Genomic DNA, 20108 nt, shown 5'->3' with positions numbered 1-20108 from the left:
ATGCCTGTGAGGTTGTAAACAGCTACCCAACATTTCACTGGAGTGAGTCATCTACAATGAAGGAAGAATTTTGGTTCAGGGTATCTGACGTAAAGTACGGGCATAGGTAAAAGGATGCCTTCGTATGTCATCTCAGACATCCCAGTGGCCTTGTGTCACTTGTGTCCTTGTGCCACTTTGTGTTTTCCCCATGAAAGTAAGAACCAAATTCTGGAAAATTTGGTGAAGTTTTAATGACCAAGTGTAGAGGAAGGGCTGAGGAGTGATCATTCTGTTAGCAGGCTCTGAGAATGTCATGGTCGCACAGAAAAAGGGATTCTTTGACCATGATGAATGTGATCATTTCATCAATTACAGACAGACACTGAGGTCATGGAGACATCTCTCCACACTTGCACCATCTTCACATAAGATGGTGGGAGTCGGTGGGTAAAGCTGTAAGCGTGTTGGCCATTTACCGTTACCTACAAAAGAAAACGTGCATCAGAAATACAATATGCCATCAAATAAGTTTTCAGTCTCATCTTCACTCTGCCCTAGTGCCTACAGCATCCAACCAGAAAACCCCTAATTATACATCAGAACCCAGTAGACACACTTCTTCCTGCAGACTACCTTTGTGCCTATTTCAAAGAGTTGCTCATTTATTTCCAATGCTTCCTCTCATTCCTCCAGGGAGGTTTTACCACCCTGTGTATCACAGAACCTGTTTGCTCAGCCTCTCCTCTCACCTGGAAGATCCCTATGACCTGGGCCTGTCTCTCATGAACTTCAATCCCTGCGTCTTGCACAGGGCCTACCATGGGGTTAGTGCTGGACAGTGTTCATTGAATGTATACATTTCAGTTCCATGAACTATGACTCCCATTCACTATGACTGCTGCTGGCCCAGTTTCTCTTTGGAGTTGCCCAGAGCTGTAATGGTGGTGGCAAACAATGAAATCCAAATGTTTTCAGAGAGGAGGAAAAAAACAGGTGTTGCAAAACATAGGATATTATTCTGAACGGCTGAAAGGCATATGAAAAGGTTCTCTCACTTAAGTATGAACAAGATGTTAATCTTTGCATCTGCCCATTTGCAAAGGTTGGGAAGGAGGCCAGGCGTGGTGGCTCACGCCTGTAATCTCAGCACTTTGGGAGGCTGAGGTGGGCACGTCACGACATCAGGAGTTCGAGACCAGCCTGACCAACATGGTGAGACCCCGTCTCTACTAAAAATACAAAAAAAAAAATTAGCTAGGCGTGGTGTCGTGCACCTGTATTCCCAGCTACTCAGGAGGCTGGAGAATCGCTTGAACTCGGGAGGCGGAGGTTACAGGGTTACAGTGAGACGAGATTGCGCCATTGCACTCCAGCCTGGACGACAGAGCCAGACTCCATCTAAAAAAAAAAAAAAAAAAAGAAGAAGAAAAGGTTGGAAACTTTGGGTGTATTATTTATTTATTACTAAAGCTATAGAAACAGTCACCATTTAGGTGTTAATTTATGAAATTTAGAATGCATACAATTTTGAAGCAGTTATTCCATTTTTTGAAATTATCCTCCAATATAGAAATTGGGAGGTTCATCATGACAAAGGTTACGATAAAAAGCTTTATTTGTGAGAGCAAAATACTGGAACCAACCTAACGCCCATCAAAAGGATGAAGTTCAATAATTTTGGGTAACCCTGCTACAGGAATATTGTATGATGTTGAAAAACTGAGGCGGCACCATGGATGGATGATTGCTCCAATATGTAGCGTTTGACAACAAATCCACCCCGGTTTCTAAAGTGTAATGTGTAGAGAAACTTAAAACAGCATTGGTTTAAAAAGAAATGAAACCACAGATCTGTATGCTTCCATAAGCATACATTATCTCTGGAATTTGTGTAGCGAAGCTAGTAATACTGTTGTTCTGGGGGTAGGATTGGGGTTCAGGACTGAGAGAAAGACTACATTTTGGACTGATAAAATAACCTTATTCATATACATGTTTTATCCACTTGGCTGAATGAATATGTAAGTAACAGCATACATGGGAATGAGAACTATGGGTGAAGACAGACCAGATTCTCCACCTTGGGGAAAATGGCAGGTGAGCCCATCTTGACCCTGGGTCAGATCTGGAATAAGAGCTGAGGATGGCAGTGCAAGCAGAGAGTGCTCTGTGAGGAAAAGCCTAGGGCAGGAGTAGTTACGGGAGATCGGCTCCGAGGAACTGGTGGGGTCAGTTCAGGAAGAGCTGCCTCCTGTTCTGGGAGCCCACGGGGGGTGTGTGCTGGGAGCTCCTGGGGGGCTCACCTGGTACTCATTGGCCAGCACGGAAATGCACAGGTTAAATGGTTTACCATCCTGAAAGGGCATATTGTTGCATGTCACCTCATGCTGCCAAGCCCCATTCACACGGCTGTTCATGACCACCCAATGACTAAAGTACACTCAGAAATGGAAGGTGATGTCTGAGTCTTCCTTCATCCCGGTGTGGAAATCCACCTGCAGCTATGGGTCCATGCTGAGGGTAAAGCACACGGTGTGTTGGGCAGGTCTCTCCCTTGTGGGGCACACACTGGACACACACACAAATCCCTTCCCCGCTTTCCCCAGAGCAGACAGAGGCCTTCCTGGTGATACTGCCGGTCTCTTGCCTGTGGGGCTGCTTCAGCCCCTCCTGCCTTTAAGAGCTCCCTCATCCCAAGATGAAAACTCAGCCACAGTCACTGACCTAGGCCTATGAGTTGTCAATTTCCTGAAAATTCTGTGCCTCTTGATAAAGAGCCACAGTCCCAATGCCCTGAGTGTGCTCCTCCCCTAGGCCCCATGACTGGCTCACAGTGTGACCACTGCAGGTTTCATGCCAGGTGCTGCAGGGTCTCCAGGACCTGCACCTGCATGGTGCCGCCATCCTGCCAACTAGACATTTCCGCATCACTCACACAGGAGGTCAGCCCTTTAGCAAATATTCTTCCTTCTCCTCCCCCTGCCATGGGCCATGGAGTACTCACACGAAAGGGATCATCGGTGTCCCTGTGATTGTCACACAAGAACCGGTAGACAAGGACACAGGCCATGTGTGTGGTACCTGCCAGGGGATTGAAAGTGGGTGAGAGGGGCAGGACCAGGTGTGGCCTCCCGTCCTGTAACAGATTCCTATGGTGCAGGAGGTTAGAGGTCAAAGGGCAAACTCTGAGCCTCCTCCCTCACACCGTAGCGGTCAGGGAGGCATATTCCTGAAGAAATTAGTGACCCATACCTGACAGCAACGGTTCAGGATCCATGCTGCCTTGGTTCCAGTCTTCATTCTGCCTCTTACTAGCAATGCCATCTCAGATCCATTACTTGAATGCTCCCTGCCTCAGTTTCCCCAGGACAAGGAGGATAAGCAGAAATTTCTGCTTTGTAGGGTTTTCCCAGTAATAAATGAATTAATATATGTGGAAAGTTTTACCCTAATCTCTGCCATGCATGGAGCCTGTTGGGGGTTACCCAATAGAACAGGGAGGTTGCTTCTGGAACACCGACCTGTGATTATTTTCAACACTGAAGCTGTGAAAACAAGATGTGAGGATGTAACAGTAGAGAGATTCACTCCAGTGAGAAACAACACTTGTTGAAAGAGAGAGGGAAATGCTAGAAGAACTGGAAACCCTTGTGTGTGGGAGGCACATGCATCACAATCATCAAGGCCATGGACGTCCTTCCCAGAAGGGGACACATTGCTGGCAGCACAGCCCCAGCACCTGCACACATGAAGAGTGTGGGCCAGGGAAGCGATTGGAGGTAATCTGAATATTGTTTGATTTTCATTTCTCTGTTTGGTGTTGGGGTTGGGTCTTTTTGATGCAGAATCTTACTCTGTCGCCGAGCCTGGATTGCAGTGGCATGGTCACAGCTCACTGTGGCCTCAAACTCCTGGACTCAAGTGATCTGCCTGCCAAAACCTCCTGAGTAGTTGTGAATGAAGGTGCACACCAGCATGCTTTTATAATCTTTAAATTGTGGGTACAGACAGGGTCTCACTATGTTGCCCAGGCTGGTCTGAAACTCCTCACCTTAAGCGATCCTTCCACCTTGGCCTCCAAACCACTGGCATCACAGGCATGAGCCACAAACCCTGGCAAGTTATTGATTAATATGCACTGTAAGCTCTGTATGAACTGAGGATAAACTGGTTCCTTCTCTATTTTGGGCGACTCAGTCTCTGAAACCACATCCCCCAATGACCTTCCCTAGTGAGCCAGGATCTGCTCACCCTCTTCTCCCACAATGGGATGGACAGGCTGGGAGACAGAGAGACCTGAGGCTGGAGGCAGCAGCGGATGGCCTTTCTGGGCAGACCCCACCTGAAGAACCATCGGCCCCATAGTCTGTGTTCCTTTTCCCCGCTCTGCTCGGGAAGAGGCACCTGAGGATTCACACATTCTGCTCAGAGACGACTCCTCGATATCTCATGGCTCACAACAGGCCCACCAGTTCTGCCACCCACACTGTTCACACTTGGGACCCACACTGACACACATGGGAAGTGCCCAGCTGCTTCATCAGAGGCGCTGCTGTGTTGGGAGGAAACTTTACGTGCACAGAAGACCCCTTGCATGCTCCCAGTTCAACACCCAGTCACATCCCAGCACACACTCACCCACAGTCTCACAGAGCCATGCCACTCACTGAGTCTCACACACCTGCTCACTGTGCATATAAAGATGCTCACACTCTGGTCCAGCTGTGCTCACACACACACTCACATTGCAGTCAAGACGACAAAATGCAGTTATGCCCTTACACTCAGGCACACACCCACCCACCCTGGTGGGCTGTCCACCTCCCACCTAAAGTCACATCATCTCAGCAGTGGTTACTCTCATCAGACACCACCATACACTCACAGAGGGTTACACTGGTTCAGGGTCCACACCCCACACTCCACCAGCATCTCAGATACCATAGCCCCAGGGTCTCTCTTTCACATACCCACAACTCTCAGTAAAGTGTTCACAAGAGAAACTCTCATACTTTCATCTTGTGAAATCATCCCTGATTCTTTCTTGGTTTATGTGAATTGAAGTTATTAAAGGCTGTGTCTTTTGACTTACTTTTAGTGATGACGTTGTCTCCCTCTGTGTAGCTCTTCAAAATAGTATCTGGTCTTCTGTGTGAGTCTCTGATTTGCAGCACTTAAATAGTCCCTGTTGGCCCTGCCCTCTGGCTTTATTTCTTTCTCTGAACCCCTGCCAGGAAGATTTCTCAGCAGTGTGAGTAGGGGTGGCAGAAATAGACTCAGTTTCAGTTTTCAGGCCTGTGACTGTGCTGCAGCAGAAACGACCCTGAGGGTCACACCAGGGGGCAGAGAATCGCCAGGGAAAGGCACACATGAGGATGAGGGAGTGAGGGTGGGAAGTTGTGCAGTTCAGCCTCCGTGCTTCTCATGAAGCCATGTCATTGTGTGCCCTGGTCAAAGGGTTGGCCTTGCATCCATCTCTGACCAAGATTTACCCTGTGCAAAGTACTGACTGCCCTGTCCACTATTTGAGCCCACAGCTCCTCCTCTGTGACATGACTTTTCCCATTCTAAGTCAGAAAGGAGGATGGTAGAAGGGTATGGTCATCTATGAGCACTGTTTAAATCAACAAATTAGCCTTTGCTAAGTCTGGGTCTCAACATTTCCAGAAATGGGATGGCTCATCCCCCATTCCTGAACTGAGGGCAGAGAGCATATGAATTTCCCTCTTCTTTTTCCTGGTCAAGCGGAGGCACCTGTGCACTTTGGAGTCCAGATAGGGGAAGGGAGCCCCCATGAGGCCCCTACTCTGTTTCAGTGTAGAGAGCGCAGTTGCCACTCAGCCCTGCTCAGCTCAGACACAGCCCTTTCCACCCTGCTACTCACTCATTTATTCATGCCCGAAATCCCCTGTCTCAGTCCAGAAACTCTATACTGTCCACTATCCTCCTCTTTTCCTCACACACTTTCTCACACCTATACAAAGTTCTCCTCTTCTCTATAGGTTTCTACTTTCCTAAAGCAACCAGGGACACAGAGATTCTTATTTCCTGCCAGTTCACCTAGGGCAGGCAAGACACTCTGTATCTACTCTCAGTGTCTTGATAGCTGTTTCCTCAATAAACAAATATTGTTCCTGTGATTTGTGTCTGAAATAATAACTAGATAGTATGCATCAGAATCAAGCAGTGAATTACAAAATCAATTTCCTCTCCACGTGGGATTTCCTGGAAATCTATTTATGTCTTCATAAGTAGAAGTGAAAGGGAAACCAAATCCTGTTTTTAGGTCGGTTCCAAGTTCAGCCAGAATTATATGAAAGTGAAAGTACTGGAAGCACCTGGCACTGCCCAGTTGGCCCCACATCCATCCTCTGCTTATTTGCTCAGTGTCAGGTTGCAGAAGTGGAATGGACACACTCAGCAAATGGCAGAATCCCACATTGGTTGTCTGACCTGTGCAGGGAGGAATGTGATAGTAGGAAAGGGCAATGGAAGCCATTAGAGCTGCTTCCACCTACAAAAATAGGAAAGCAAAAGCAACACCACATTCTTGAAGGGCCTGCACAGATTAGTACAGTCATGAGGGACTTTAAGATACAAGGGTGGCATTTTTATGGGGTTGTTTGATTTGTTCTTATACATTTGTAGATCCCCATTCACTCACCTATTTGGCCTGTGTAGAAAACAACTGGCTCTCGGAGAATGACAGCGGATTCTCATCAGCTTTGCCAGATGGGAACTCCAACTGCAGCTGTTGTACTGGATGTGGTTTCATTGCCTGAGCAAATTAACACAGCCCCTGGTGCATGGTGTGCATCTGTCCACTGAGAAAATGTGTGTTTTTCTTATAACCTATTAATAAAGGCCTCCGGAAGCAATTGGCTTCCAAATGAAAGAGGCAGCCACCTTCACTATCCTACCTCACAGCATATCAGCTCCTCAACCCTGCATCAATTTACACCACACAGACCTTTGTCACTTCTTTCTTCCAGAAGACATCACATTGTTCCTTTCCATTGATATTATGCTGATGAGATCTGGTGATCAGGAGGTGGCCACGGTGTTATACATACTGGTAAGACATTTGTGTCTGTCAGAGTGTGGGAAACACATTCCACAAAAACTCAGAGGCTTTCCCACTGAATGAAATTTCCAGGGCTCCACCAGCTGGGCCATGTGAAGATGTCCCATCCCAGGTGCAGGACTAGTTTTTTTTGTTTTTTGTTTTTTTGTTTTTTTTTGAGTCGGAGTCTCACTCTGTCACCCAGGCTGGAGTGCAATGGTGCGATCTTGGCTCACTGCAACCTCCAAGAGATTCTCCAGACTCAGCCTCCCGAGTCACTGGGATTAAAGGTGTGCACCACCATGCCCGGCTAATTTTTGTATTTTTAGGAGAGACAAGCTTTCATCATGTTGTCCAGGCTGGTCTCGAACTCTTGACCTCAAGTGATCCACCTGCCTCGGCCTCCCAAAGTGTTGGGATTACAGGCATGAGCCACCGCGCCTGGCCAGGACTAGATTTAGAGGAGGCCTGTCCTACCACCAACAAAGGGGCACATGCCTAGGAAGCCTCTTTGGAAATGTAAGGCATCACATGCCTCCGTTACATAAATTCCAATGACTTATTGACCCAGTATCCTAAAAAACTGTTAGTTTTGTGTGAGACCTAATACAAGAGAAGGTTCTACATTAGACCCAGGCTGCCTTTCTCTGGCCAGAGATTCAGCAGGCACAATAGTACCTGAAGTGTCAGTGGCAGATAGAGATCCTCTTGGGAACTTTGGCCGGCTCCTTTCGGTGAGTCATAGCACAGACCCTGAACATGTGGAGCAAAGCCATGTCATCATTTGTGGATAACGTGTCTCCATTTGAGAAAAAGCATTTGGCTTGCTACTGGGTCTTAGTAGTGAATGAATGCTTAACCATGGCCTCCAGTTTACTATGACTCCTGGCTGCTTGTCAGGAATCAGGTGTTGATTCTGGTCTGATCATGGCAAGTGGGAGACAGGACTAGATTTCAGCTCTGACTTGGATGGATAGAGCAGCATGCAGAGGGCTGCATCATGCATTTTAGCTCCAGAAAAACTGCCAAGAACAAACCAGAAATAGCAAGAGGACCCTCAGACCCTCTGAAGGAACTGGACTGCTCTAGCAGGACCTGGGAGACACCTCAAATACTGTAAGTGCCTCAATTGTGGAAGTGGGAAAGGGAGATGTCCATTCCTGAAGACACATCCCCACTGGGAAAACTGAAGGCTGTTTGAGGGAGAAGTTTCTGATCTTACCTGGAGCTGAGTCAATTTAGAGAGCTGAGTGAAATACAAGGGTAGAGGAAGCACCAGGAAAGGCCCTGGGAGCTTGCTGGGTCCCCAAGCCAGCCATTCCTGCCAGGCACTACCGGGATCCATTGGGAGGGCACCCAGAGGCATGATGGGGGGTGAGGGAGAACACCACAGGGAGAAGAAAGTCTCCAGCTGAACTTTTTAACAATTTTGTGTGTGTGGGGGTGTGTGTGTGTGTGTGTGTGTGTTGCCCAGGCTGGAGTGCAGTGGCGTGATCTCAGCTTGCTGTAACTTCTGCCTCCCAGGTTTGAGAGAATCTGTGTGCCTCAGCCTCCTGAACAGTGTACACCACCCTACCCAGCTAATTTTTGTATTTTTAGTAGAGGTGGGGTTTCACAATGTAAGCCACGCTGGTCTCGATCTCCTGACCTCGGGTGACCTGTGCTCCTCAGCCTCCCAAAGTGCTGGGATTACAAGCATGAGCCACCACACCCAGCCCTTTGTAACAATTTGAACCAGGTGAGAAGCCTCCTGGCCAGAACTCGGGGGAGGGCATGAATCCGGTGTGCAGACTCCACAGGCTGGGGAAGAACCAAGCCCTTTGCTTTCATAGCTGGAAGGCGAGTAGCCTCAGGCAAGTTCTCAAGGCCTGCTCCCCCACTGCCTGGAAACAGACTCAGGGCTGTCACTGGAGGCACAGTGGGGGTAAGACCAGCACTTCACATTACATGAGAGCTGGGTGAGGCCTGTGACTGCCAGCCTTTTCCCACTTCCCTGATAACCTGCATTACTCAGCATAGACAGCCATAATGCTCCTAGGCACACAACTCCATTGTCCTGGAAACCTCACCCCCGTCCACCACAGCAGCTGTAGCGAGACCCACCCAAGAAGAGTCAAGCTCAGACATGCCTAGCCCTCCCCCTATGTGATAGTCCTTTGCTATCCACCCTGGTAGATGAAGACAAAGGGCATTTACTCTTGGGAGTTCTAGGGCCCCACCCACTACTGGTTCCTCTCCATACTACCACAGCTGATGCTCTCTGGAAAGTGCCACCTCCTGGCAGGAGGCCGACCAGCACAAAAATAGAGTATTAAACCACCAAAGCTAAGAACCCTCACAAAGTCCATTTCACACACCCTGCCATCTCCACCAGAACAGGTGCTGGTATCTGTAGCTGGGAGAGTCATAGATGATTCACATCACAAGACTCTGGGCAGACAACCCCCAGTACCAGCCTGGAGATGGGTAGACTTGTTGGGTGGCTAGACCCAGAAGAGAGATAACAATCACTGCAGCTTAGTTCACAGGAAGCCACATCCACAGGAAAAGGGGAAGAGTAATACATCAAGGGAACACCCCGTGGGACAAAAGAATCTGAACAACAGCCTTCAGCGCTAGACCTTCCCTCTGACAGAGCCTACCCAAATGAAAAGGAACCAGAAAACCAACTCTGGTAATATGACAAAACAAGGCTCTTTCACACCTCCTTCAAATCATACTAGCTCACCAGCAGTGGATCCAAACCAAGAAGAAATCCCCGATTTACCTGGAAAAAAAATTCAGGAGGTTAGTTATTAAGCTAATCAGAGAGGCACCAGAGAAAGCAAACCCCAATGCAAGAAAATTCAAATAATGATATAAGAAGTGAAGGGAGAAATATTCAAGGAAATAGATAGCATAAAGAAAAAACAGTAAAAACTTCAGGAAACATTGGACACAGTTATAGAAATGCAAAATGCTCTGGAAAGTCTCAGCAATACAATTGAACAAGTAGAAGAAAGTAACTCAGAGCTTGAAGACAAGGTCTTCAAATTAACCCAACAAAGACAAAGAAAAAAGAATAAGAAAATATGAACAAAGCCTCCCAGAAGCCTGGGATTATGTTAAACCACCAAACCTATGAATAATTGGTATTCCTGAGGAAGAAGAGAAATTGAAAAGTTTGGAAAACATGTTTGGGGGAATAATCAAGGAAAACTTCCCCAGCCTTGCTAGAGACCTAGACATGCAAGTATAAGAAGCACAAAGAACACCTGGGAAATTCATTGCACAAAGATCATTGCCTAGGCACATTGTCATCAGGTTATCTAAAGTTCAGATGAAGGAAAGAATCTTAAGAGCTGTAAGACAAAAGCACCCGGTAACCTATAAAGGAAAACCTACCAGATTTCTCAGCAGAAACCCTACAAACTAGAAGGGACTGGGACCCTGTCTTCAGCCTCCTCAAACAAAACAATTATCAACCAAGAATTTTGTATCCAGTGAAACTAAACATCATATATGAGGTAAAGATACAGTCTTTTTCAGACAAACAAATGCTGAGAGAATTTGCCACCACCAAGCCACCACTACAAGAACTGATAAAAGGAGCTCTAAATCTTTAAACAAATCCTGGAAACACATCTAAAGAGAACCTCTTTAAAACACAAATCCCACAGACCTGTAAAACAAAAATACAATTTAAAAAGCAAAACAAACAAAAACCCAAGGTACACGGGCAACAAATAGTATGATGAATGCAATGGTACCTCACAACTCAATACTAACATTGAATGTAAAAGGCCTTACTGCTCCACTTAAAAGATACTGAACTGCAGAATGGATAAAAGTTTACCAATCAACTATCTGCTGCCTGCAAGAGACTCACCTAACACATAAGGACTCAATAAATTTAAAGAAAATGGGTGGAAAAAGGCATTTTATGCAAATGGACACCAAAAGCAAGCAGGGATAGCTATTCTTATATCGGACAAAACAAACTTTAAAGCAACAACAGTTAAAAGAGCCAAAGAGGACATTATACACTGGTAAAAGGCCTTGTCCAACAGGAAAATATCACAGTCCTAAACATACATGCACCTAACACTGGAGCTCCCAAATACATAAAACAATTACTAATAGACCTAAGAAATGAGATAGACAGCAACACAATAATAGTGGAAGACTTCAGTACTCCACTGACAGCACTAGACAGGTCATCAAGACAGAAAGTCCACAAAGAAACAATGGATTTAAACTGTACCGTGATACAAATAGACTTAATAGATATATACAGAACATTTCATCCACCAACCACAGAATACACATTCTACTCAACAGCATGTGGAACTTTCTCCAAGACAGACCATATGATAGGCCATAAAATGAGCCTCAATAAATGTAAGAAAATTGAAATTATATCAAGCATTCTCTCAGACCACAGTGGAATAAAACTGAAAATCAGCTCCAGAAGGAACCTTCAAAACCATGCAAATACATGGAAATTAAATAACCTGCTCATGAATGAGCATTGGGCCAAAATCGAAATCAAGACAGAAATTTAAAAAATATTTGAACTGAATGACAATAATGACACAATCTATCAAAACCTCTGGGATACAGCAAAAGTGGTGTTAAGAGGAAAGTTCCTAGCCCTAAACACCTACATCAGAAAGACTGAAAGAGCACAAACTGACATTCTAACCTCAAGGCACTAGAGAAACAAGAACAAACCAAACCCAAACCCAGTAGAAGAAAGGAAATAACCAAGATCAGAGCAAAACTGAATGAAATTGAAACAAAAAAAATACAAACAAGAAATGAACAAAAACCTGGTTCTTTGAAAAGATAAATAAAATTGATAGACCATTAGCAAGATTAACCAAGAAAAGAAGAGAGAAAAATCCAAATTCCTCATTAAGAAATGAAATGGAAGATATTACAACTGACACCACTGAAATATAAAAGACATTCAAGGCTACTATAAACATCTTTATGCACATAAACTAGAAAGGTTTATGTGCATAAAGAGATGGCTAAATTCCTGGAAAAATACAACCCTCCTACCTTAAGTCAGGAAGAATTAGATACCCTGAACAGACCAATAAGAAGCAGCGAGATTGAAACGGGAATTTTTAGATAACCAACAAAAAAAGTCCAGGACCAGACGTATTCACAGCAGGATTCTACCAGACAGTCAAAGAAGAATTGGTACCAATCCTTTTAACACTATTCCACAGGATAGAGAAAGAGGGAACCCTCCCTAATTCATTCTATGAAGCCAGCCCTAATGCCAAAACCAGGAAAGGACGTAGCCAGAAAAGAAAACTACAGACCGACATCCCTGATGAACATAGATTCACAAATCCTTAACAAAATACTAGCTAACTGAATCCAACAAGATATTAAAAAGATAATCCACCATAATCAAGTTGAAACCAGGGATTCAGGGATGGTTTAACATATGCAACATATCAGAGACTGGGCAATTTACAAAAGAAAGAGGTTTATTGGACTTACAGTTCCACGTGGTTGGGAGGTGTCACAATCATGGCAGAAGGTGAAAGGCACATCTCACCTAGCAGTAGACAAAAGAAGAGGGCTTGTGCAGGAAAATTCCCATTTTTAACAATCAGACCTTTTGAGACACACTCACTATCACGAGAACAGCACAGGAGAGGCCTGCCCCTGTGATTCAATCACCTCCCACCAGTTTCCTTCCACAACACGTAGGAATAGTGGGAGTTACAATTCAAGATGAGATTTGGGTGGAGACATAGCCAAATCATATCACAGGAATAGTTTGACTTCCTCTCTTCCTCTTTGGATGCCCTTTTTTCTTACTCTTGACTAATTGCTCTGGCCAGGACCTTCTATACTATGTTGAATAAAAGTGGTGAGAGTGAGCATCCTTGTCTTGTTTTAGATTTAGAGGGAAATGCTTCCAGCTTTTGCCCATTCAGTCTGATGTCATCTGTGGGTTTGTCATAGATGACTCATTATTTTGAGGTATGTAATAACCAGTTGACTGAGAGTTTTTAACATGAAGCAGTGTTGAATTTTATTGAAAGCTTTTTCTGTATCTATTGAGATAATCATATGGTTTTGTCTTTTGCTCTGTTTATGTGATTAATCACATTTATTGATTGGCATATGTTGAACCAACCTTGCATGCCAGGGATAAAGCCCACTTGATCATGATAGGTAAGCTTTTTTGATGGGCTGCTGCATTCAGTTTGCCAGTATTTTGTTGAGGATTTTTTTTCATTGATCTTCATCAAGGATGTTAGCCTGAAGTTTTTTGTTGTTTTTGTTGTTGTGTCTCTGCCAGGTTTTGGTATCAAGATGATGCTGGCCTCACAAAATGAGTTAAGGAGGCATCCTTCCTCGTTAATTTTTAGAATAGTTTCAGTAGGAATGGTACCAGCTCTTTGTATACCTGGTGGAATTCAGTGTGAATCCATCTAGTCCTGGGCTTTTTTTGGTTGGTAGGCTTTTTATTACTGATTCAATTTTGGAGCTCGTTTTTGGTCTGTTCAGGAACTCAATTTCTTCCTGGCTCAGTCTTGGGCAGGTGTATCTATCAAGGAATGTATTCATTTTTTGTAGATTTTCTAGTTTGTGTGCATAGAGGTGTTCACAATATTTCTGATGGTTGTTTATATTTTTCTGGTGTCAGTGGCAATATCCCCTTTGTTGTTTCTAATTGTGTTTATTTGAGTCTTCTCTCTTTTTTGTTTATTAGCCTAGCTAGCAGTCTATTTTGTTAATTTTTTCAAAAATCAACACCTGGATTCATTGATATTTTGACTGTTTTTTTCATGTCTCAATCTCCTTCAGTTTAGCTCTAATTTTGGATATTTCTTGTCTTCTTCTAGATTTGGGGTTGGCTTGGTCTTGATTCTCTAGTTCTTTTTTTCTAATTTTAAAATTAATATTTCCAGAACTGTCATATGGTAGACATTCTCTAGATCTTTTAGTTGTAACGTTAAATTGTTCAACTGAGGTGTCTTCTAAGTTTCTGATGCAGGTATTTAGTGCTATAAATTCCCCTCTTAACACAGCCTTAGCTTTGTTCCAGGTATTTTGGTATGTTGTATCTTTGTTCTCATTAGTTTCAAAAAACTTCTCAATTTCTTACTTAATTTCATTATTTGCCCAAAAGTCATTCAGTAGCAGGCTATACCATTTCCATGTAGCTGTATGATTTTGAGTGATTTCCTTAGTTTTCCTTTCTAATTTTATGGCACTGTGGTCTGAGAGAGGGGTTGTTATGATTTCAGTTCTTTTGCATTTGCTGAGGAGTATTTTCTGCCTGATTATGTGGTCGATTTTAGAGTATGCCATGTGGTGATGGGAAGAATGTATATTCTATTCTTTTTTGGGTGAAGAGTCCTGGAGATGTGTATCAGGTCCATTGGATCAAGTGCTGAGTTTATGTTCTGAATATCTTTGTTAATTTTCTACCTCAATGATCTGTCTAACACTGTCAGTGGGGTGTTGGAGTCTCTCACTATTATTGTGAATACTATTATTCAAAGTCTCTTGGAAGGTCTCTAAGAACTTGCTTTATGAATCTGGGTGTTCCTGTGCTGAGTGCATATACATTTAGGATAGTTAGGTGTTCCATTTGAGTAGAACTCTTTACCATATGGAATGCCCCTTTGCCTTCTGTGATCTTTGCTGGTTTAAAGTCTATTTCATCTGAATCTAGAACTGACCCACCTGCTTTTTACTGTTTTCCATTTGCTTGGTAGATTTTTCTCCATCCTTTCATGTTAAGAGTATGGGTGTCATTGCATGTGAGATAGGTCTCTTGAAGACAGCCTACTGGTGGATGTTGGTTCTTTATCCAGCTTCTTATACTCTGTGCATCTTTTTTTTTTTTTTAGAAGGAGTCTTGCTCTGTTGCCCAGGCTGGAGTGCAGTGACACAATCTAGGCTCACTGCAAGCTCCGCCTCCCAGGTTCACACCATTCTCCTGCCTCAGCCTCCTGAGTAGCTGGGACTACAAGTGCCCACCACCACGCCCAGCTAATTTTTTGTATTTTTATTAGAGACGGGGTTTCACCGTGTTAGCCAGGATGGTCTCGATCTCCTGACCTCGTGATCTGCCCGCCTCGGCCTCCCAAAGTGCTGGGATTACAGGTGTGAGCCACCATGCCCAGCCTACCCTGTGTATCTTTTAATTGGGGGAATTTAGCCCATTTACATTCAACATTAGTATTGATATGTATGGATTTGATCCTGTCATCATGATGTTATCTGGTTATTATGTAGACTTGTTTGTGTGGTTGCTTTATAGTGTCACTAGTTTGTGTACTTAAATGTGTTTTTGTAGTTGCTACTAATGGTCTTTCATTTTCATATTTAGTGCTTCCTGCAGAAGCTCTTGTAAAGCAGGTCTGGTAGTAATCAATTCCCTCTGCATTTGCTTTTCTGAAAAGGATCTTACTTCTCCTTCACTTAAGAAGCTTAGATTGGCTGAATATAACATTCTCTGTTGGAATTTCTTTTCTCTGAGAATGTTGAATATTGGCCCCCAATCTCTTCTGGCTGGTAGGGCTTCTGCTGAGGGTTCCACTGTTAGTCTGATGGGTTTTCCTTTGTAGGAAACTTGACCTATCTTCGTAGCTGCCTTTAACATTTTTTCTTCCATTTCAGTCTTGGAGAATCTAATGATTATGTGTCTTGGGGATGATCTTTTTATGGAGTATCTTACTGGGGTTCTCTGCATTTCCTGAATGTAACTGTTGGCCTCTCTAGCCAGGTTGGGGAAGTTCTCATGAATGATAGTCTGAAATATGTCTTCCAAGTTGCTTCTATCCTCTCCATCTCTTTCAAGGACATCAATGAGTTGCAGATTTGGTCTCTTTACATGATCTTATATTTCTTGCAGGTTTTGTTCATTCTTTTTCATTCTTTTTTCTCTATTCTTGTCGGATTATCTTGTCACAAAGCCAATTCTCAAGGTCTGACATTCTTTTCTCAGCTTGGTCTATTCTGCTATTAATACTTGCGATTGCATTATGAGATTCTTGTATTGTGTTTTTCAGCTCTGTCGGGTCCGTCACATCTTTTCTATACTGGCGATTTTGTCTGTCAGCTGCTGTATCATTTTATTGTGATTCTTAGCTTCCTTGGATTGGGTTTCAATGTACTCTTGCATCTCAATGATTTTTGTTCCTATCCATATTCTCAATTCTATTTCTGTCATTTCAGCCATCTCAACCCAGTTCAGAATCCTTGCTGGAGAGGTAGTGCAGATGTGAAGGAAAGAAGGCACTCTGGCTTTTTCAGTTGTCAGAGTTCTCATGCTAGTTCTTTTTCATCTTTGAGCTGACGTTCCTGCAGTCTTTGAATTTGCTGCCCTTTGGATGGGTTTTTTTTTTCTTTTATCCTATTTGATAACCTTGAGGTTTTGATTGTGGTATAAGGTGGATTCGGTTTTAGGGGGCTAAGGCTCGGCTCCCAGCTCCCGGACTATGGCTCTAATCCTGGGAGGCTTGTATTGGGCCCTGACGTTGTGTCTGGCTCCAATTTAGAAATTCACTGTGCTGGGGGTGCTGAGGTGCTCCTAAACTGCTGGTCATTACACTCCCATGGGTGGTATCAGCCATAGAGTCTCATAGAATGGTGACAGCAGGATCAATCCTCATTCACAGGTGCCAACAGCAGTGGCAGCACAGCAGGGTGCATGTTTATTGTCTGCAGGGGGGTGCTAGAGGGTACCGGATTGCCTGACTCTGTGCATGCCCTCACAGCAGCAGCAGCAGAGGCAGCATGGCTCAGCAGGTCAAGGGCCCTCCCTTGGCAAGTGTGCATGTGGTCACACTGGTGGTAGTGTTAGCACCAGGTCAGGATACTGGTGGGCACAGGTCTTTGTGGATCCTCTGTGGACGCTGAGGGTGGGCGACAGTCTGCTCTTCTCCATGCCTAGTTTGACTCTGGCGACAGTGTTGGCATGGGGCGGGGCACTGGAAGGATGCTGGCAGGCTCTGTTCCCACCTAAGATCCAATCGCAATGGTGGTAGGGCAGGGGTCGGTAGGGTTGCAGAGTGCACTCCCGCTGGCAGCAGAGGCAGGGCAGGGTGCACACTTACACCTGCTCTGGCAGGACAGGGAAGGCAAAACCCAAATGTGTGCACATGTTTCAACAAAGTGATGTGGGGAGTGGCCGAGGACCTGGAGGAAGCTGCAGTCTGGGAATAAAGTGGGTAGGCTGGTGCATGGCCATGGGGACTGCCCCACTGGAGTTCTTCACTGGTCAGGCCTTGTCTGCAAGTGCAGGAGCCATGATGTGCGCCCCCAAGTCACCTGAGGCTGCACTGCAAGCAGACATGCCCAGGCTGGGGCCCTGGGAGAGGCCAGCAGACCAATGGGTGCCCAGGTCAGACTGGCCCCATCTGATGGGCAAGACTACCCTGCAGAGTTGAAGTCCGACAGGTCCCCTGGGGCTAAAGTCTCCTATAGGAGAACATCTATCTTGGGTGGATGGACATCCCTTGCCAATGCTTGGCTACAGAAGCTCCCGTGCCAAACCCTGTGCTTTGCTTTGGCTGGCATGATGCCCCTACCACTTCTCTAAGCAGCTCTCCCCGCCAACTCAAGAGACCTTGGTGGTCAAAGGATCTCCTCATGCCAGGATTCCAGAGGCCCATGGTGAGAGCGGGTTGCTTCTTGCCAGTTTATCTCCTTGTTCCCCAGGAATCACCAGGGGCCAGGAAAAAGTCCTGGAGTGCAGTAGCCCCATGCAGGATTCCCATTTCCTCCCCCTTCAGCCCAGCTTCTGTGTCTTCCCTCCAGCCACTCTCAGTGCCTTCCCTCTGAAGATCTGTTAGGAGTTCTCCAGTCATCCTGGCCCCTCAATGGCAGCTTTTCCATCTGGCTGTGTCTAGTCCACCATCATGCCCCAACCTCCAGCATATTTTAAAGGATCATTCATGTGAAAGCAAAATGTCATCTATTTTTAAAGCTTATAATCTTCCATTGGATGTATATCTGTAGATGGACAATTGGATTGTTTCTATCTCTTGCCTGTCATGAATACTGCTGCTATGAACATTGTTGTACGAATATCTGTGAGAGCCTCTTTCTTCAAATCTTTAGTATATACGTAGAAATGGTATTTCTGGATCATTTGGTAACATTTTTGAGAAACTGCCAAAATGTTTTTCACAGCAGCCCCACCATTCTACACTTCCAATGGCAATGTTCAAAAGTTCCAGTTCATCCACATCCTTGCAACACTTGTTAGCTGTCTTTCCCTCCCTCCCTCCCTTCCTTCCTTCCTTTCTCTCTTTCATCTTTCTTTCTTTTTTCCAAGATAGAGTCTCGCTTTTTCACCCAAAGTGGAGTGCAGTGGCATGATCTCGGCTCACTGCAACCTCCACCTCCCAGGTTCAAGTGATTCTCCTGCCTCAACCTCCAGAGTAGCTGGGACTACATGCGTGCACCACCACACCCGGCTAATTTTTATATTTTTAGTGGAGACAGGGTTTCACTAGGTTGGCCAGGCTGGTCTTGAACTCCTGACCTCATGATCCACCCACGTTGGCCTCCCAAAGTGCTGGAATTTTAGGCAAGAGCCACTGTGCCTGGCCAATTTTCATTTTTAAGGTAATAGCCATCCTGAGTGGGAAGTGGTACCTCATGGTGGTTTTGACTTTCATTTCCCTAATGAATTATGATGTATGGTATCTTTTCATGTCCATATTGGCCCTTTGTCTATTTTCTTTTAAACTTATTTAGTTTTAATTTCTGTGGGTGCATAGTAGGTGTATATATTTATGGGGTACCTGAGATGTTTCAATGCAGGCATGCAGTGTCAAATAATCACATCATAAAGAATGGAGCATTCATTCCTGAAAGCATTTATCTAATTTTACAACACTCTTTTAGTTATTTTAAAATGTAAACTTAAGTTGTTGTTATTGACTATAGTCACCCTGTTGTGCTATCAAATAGTAGGTCTTATTCATTCTATTTTTTTGGTACTACCCATTAACCATCTTTCCCCAACACACAGAGGGCCTCACAACTCTGACCAGTGCCGTATCCTGCTGTGGCCAAGCTGGTATCCAAGATGTAAGATGAAGTCTTCCTCATTCTTCCCTCTTCTCTTCTCAAGTGGAAGGAAGGAGTCAGAAGCTGTGCAGCCTGGGGTTAGGAGAGGGTGGATGCCAGCACTCCCTTAGTCACCCCAGCTAATGTCTCAGTAGGTCACATGTCCCCTGAGTTTACCAAGTCTTGGCCCAGTTCAGCACCAGGACTCCCCTAAGATTTGCTGTCCTTATGGCCTAGACTACCTTTCAAGGTTACTTGGAGCCCCAGAGCACTGTAGATCTCGGTGGCAGGGTTGGCAGGAACTCAAGTTGCAGCCACTGGGATCAGAGATTGCCCTCTGGCTAAGGCTGGTTTAAGTGTCCCCTCAGTTTGCATGTGTCAGCTGAGTTTAATCCAATTTAGATTTTCCTTTCTACTCTAATAGGACAGCACTGACTTCAATGCCTCAGAATTGCTGTGCTTTCCCTTCCCCGGAACTCAGAGACACTCTGTGCACCCTGCCACTCCTACCCCAGGTGGGGAAAAGGTGCCATTGGTGATGCAAAACTGTTTTTTCTATCACTTCAATGCCTCTTTCAGCAATACAGAGTTAAAACCAGGTACTATGAGGGCTCACCTGATTTTCAGTTCTCATGAGGTGTTTTTTTCTGTGTAGATGTTACTGGACAGAGTGTCCTAAATGTGAATTGTCCAGGTTCTTGACATATTGGAAAAAGGAATGGAACAAAACACTACACGGTGGACACAGATTTATTGAAGAGAATTCACAGAGTGGGAGTGGGCTTGAACAAGCAGTTGCTTAAGATCCCCCTCCAGGGCCAGGCACCGTGGCTCACGCCTGTAATCCCAGCACTTTGGGAAGCCAAGACGGGGGAGATCACTTGAGTTCAGAAGTTTGAGACCAGCTTAGGAAACATGATGAAAACCCTGTCTCTACTAAAAGTACAAAAATCAGCCCGCCATGGTGATGCATGCCTGTAATTCCAGCTACTCAGGAGGCTAAGGCACAAGAATCACT

General features: G+C 44.9%; 1 pseudogene; it reads right to left on the bottom strand.

Moving 5' to 3' along the window:
- Window positions 1-473: 473 nt before the first annotated feature.
- LOC129019671 (placental protein 13-like) lies at window positions 474-5060 on the bottom strand (annotated as a pseudogene).
- Window positions 5061-20108: the final 15048 nt, after the last annotated feature.

Source organism: Pongo pygmaeus, chromosome 20 (assembly GCF_028885625.2).
Source record: "Pongo pygmaeus isolate AG05252 chromosome 20, NHGRI_mPonPyg2-v2.0_pri, whole genome shotgun sequence".
Classification (NCBI taxonomy): Eukaryota; Metazoa; Chordata; class Mammalia; order Primates; family Hominidae; genus Pongo; species Pongo pygmaeus.
Note: the sequence above shows the minus strand (reverse complement) of the source record. Positions and strands in the feature narration are given on the sequence as shown.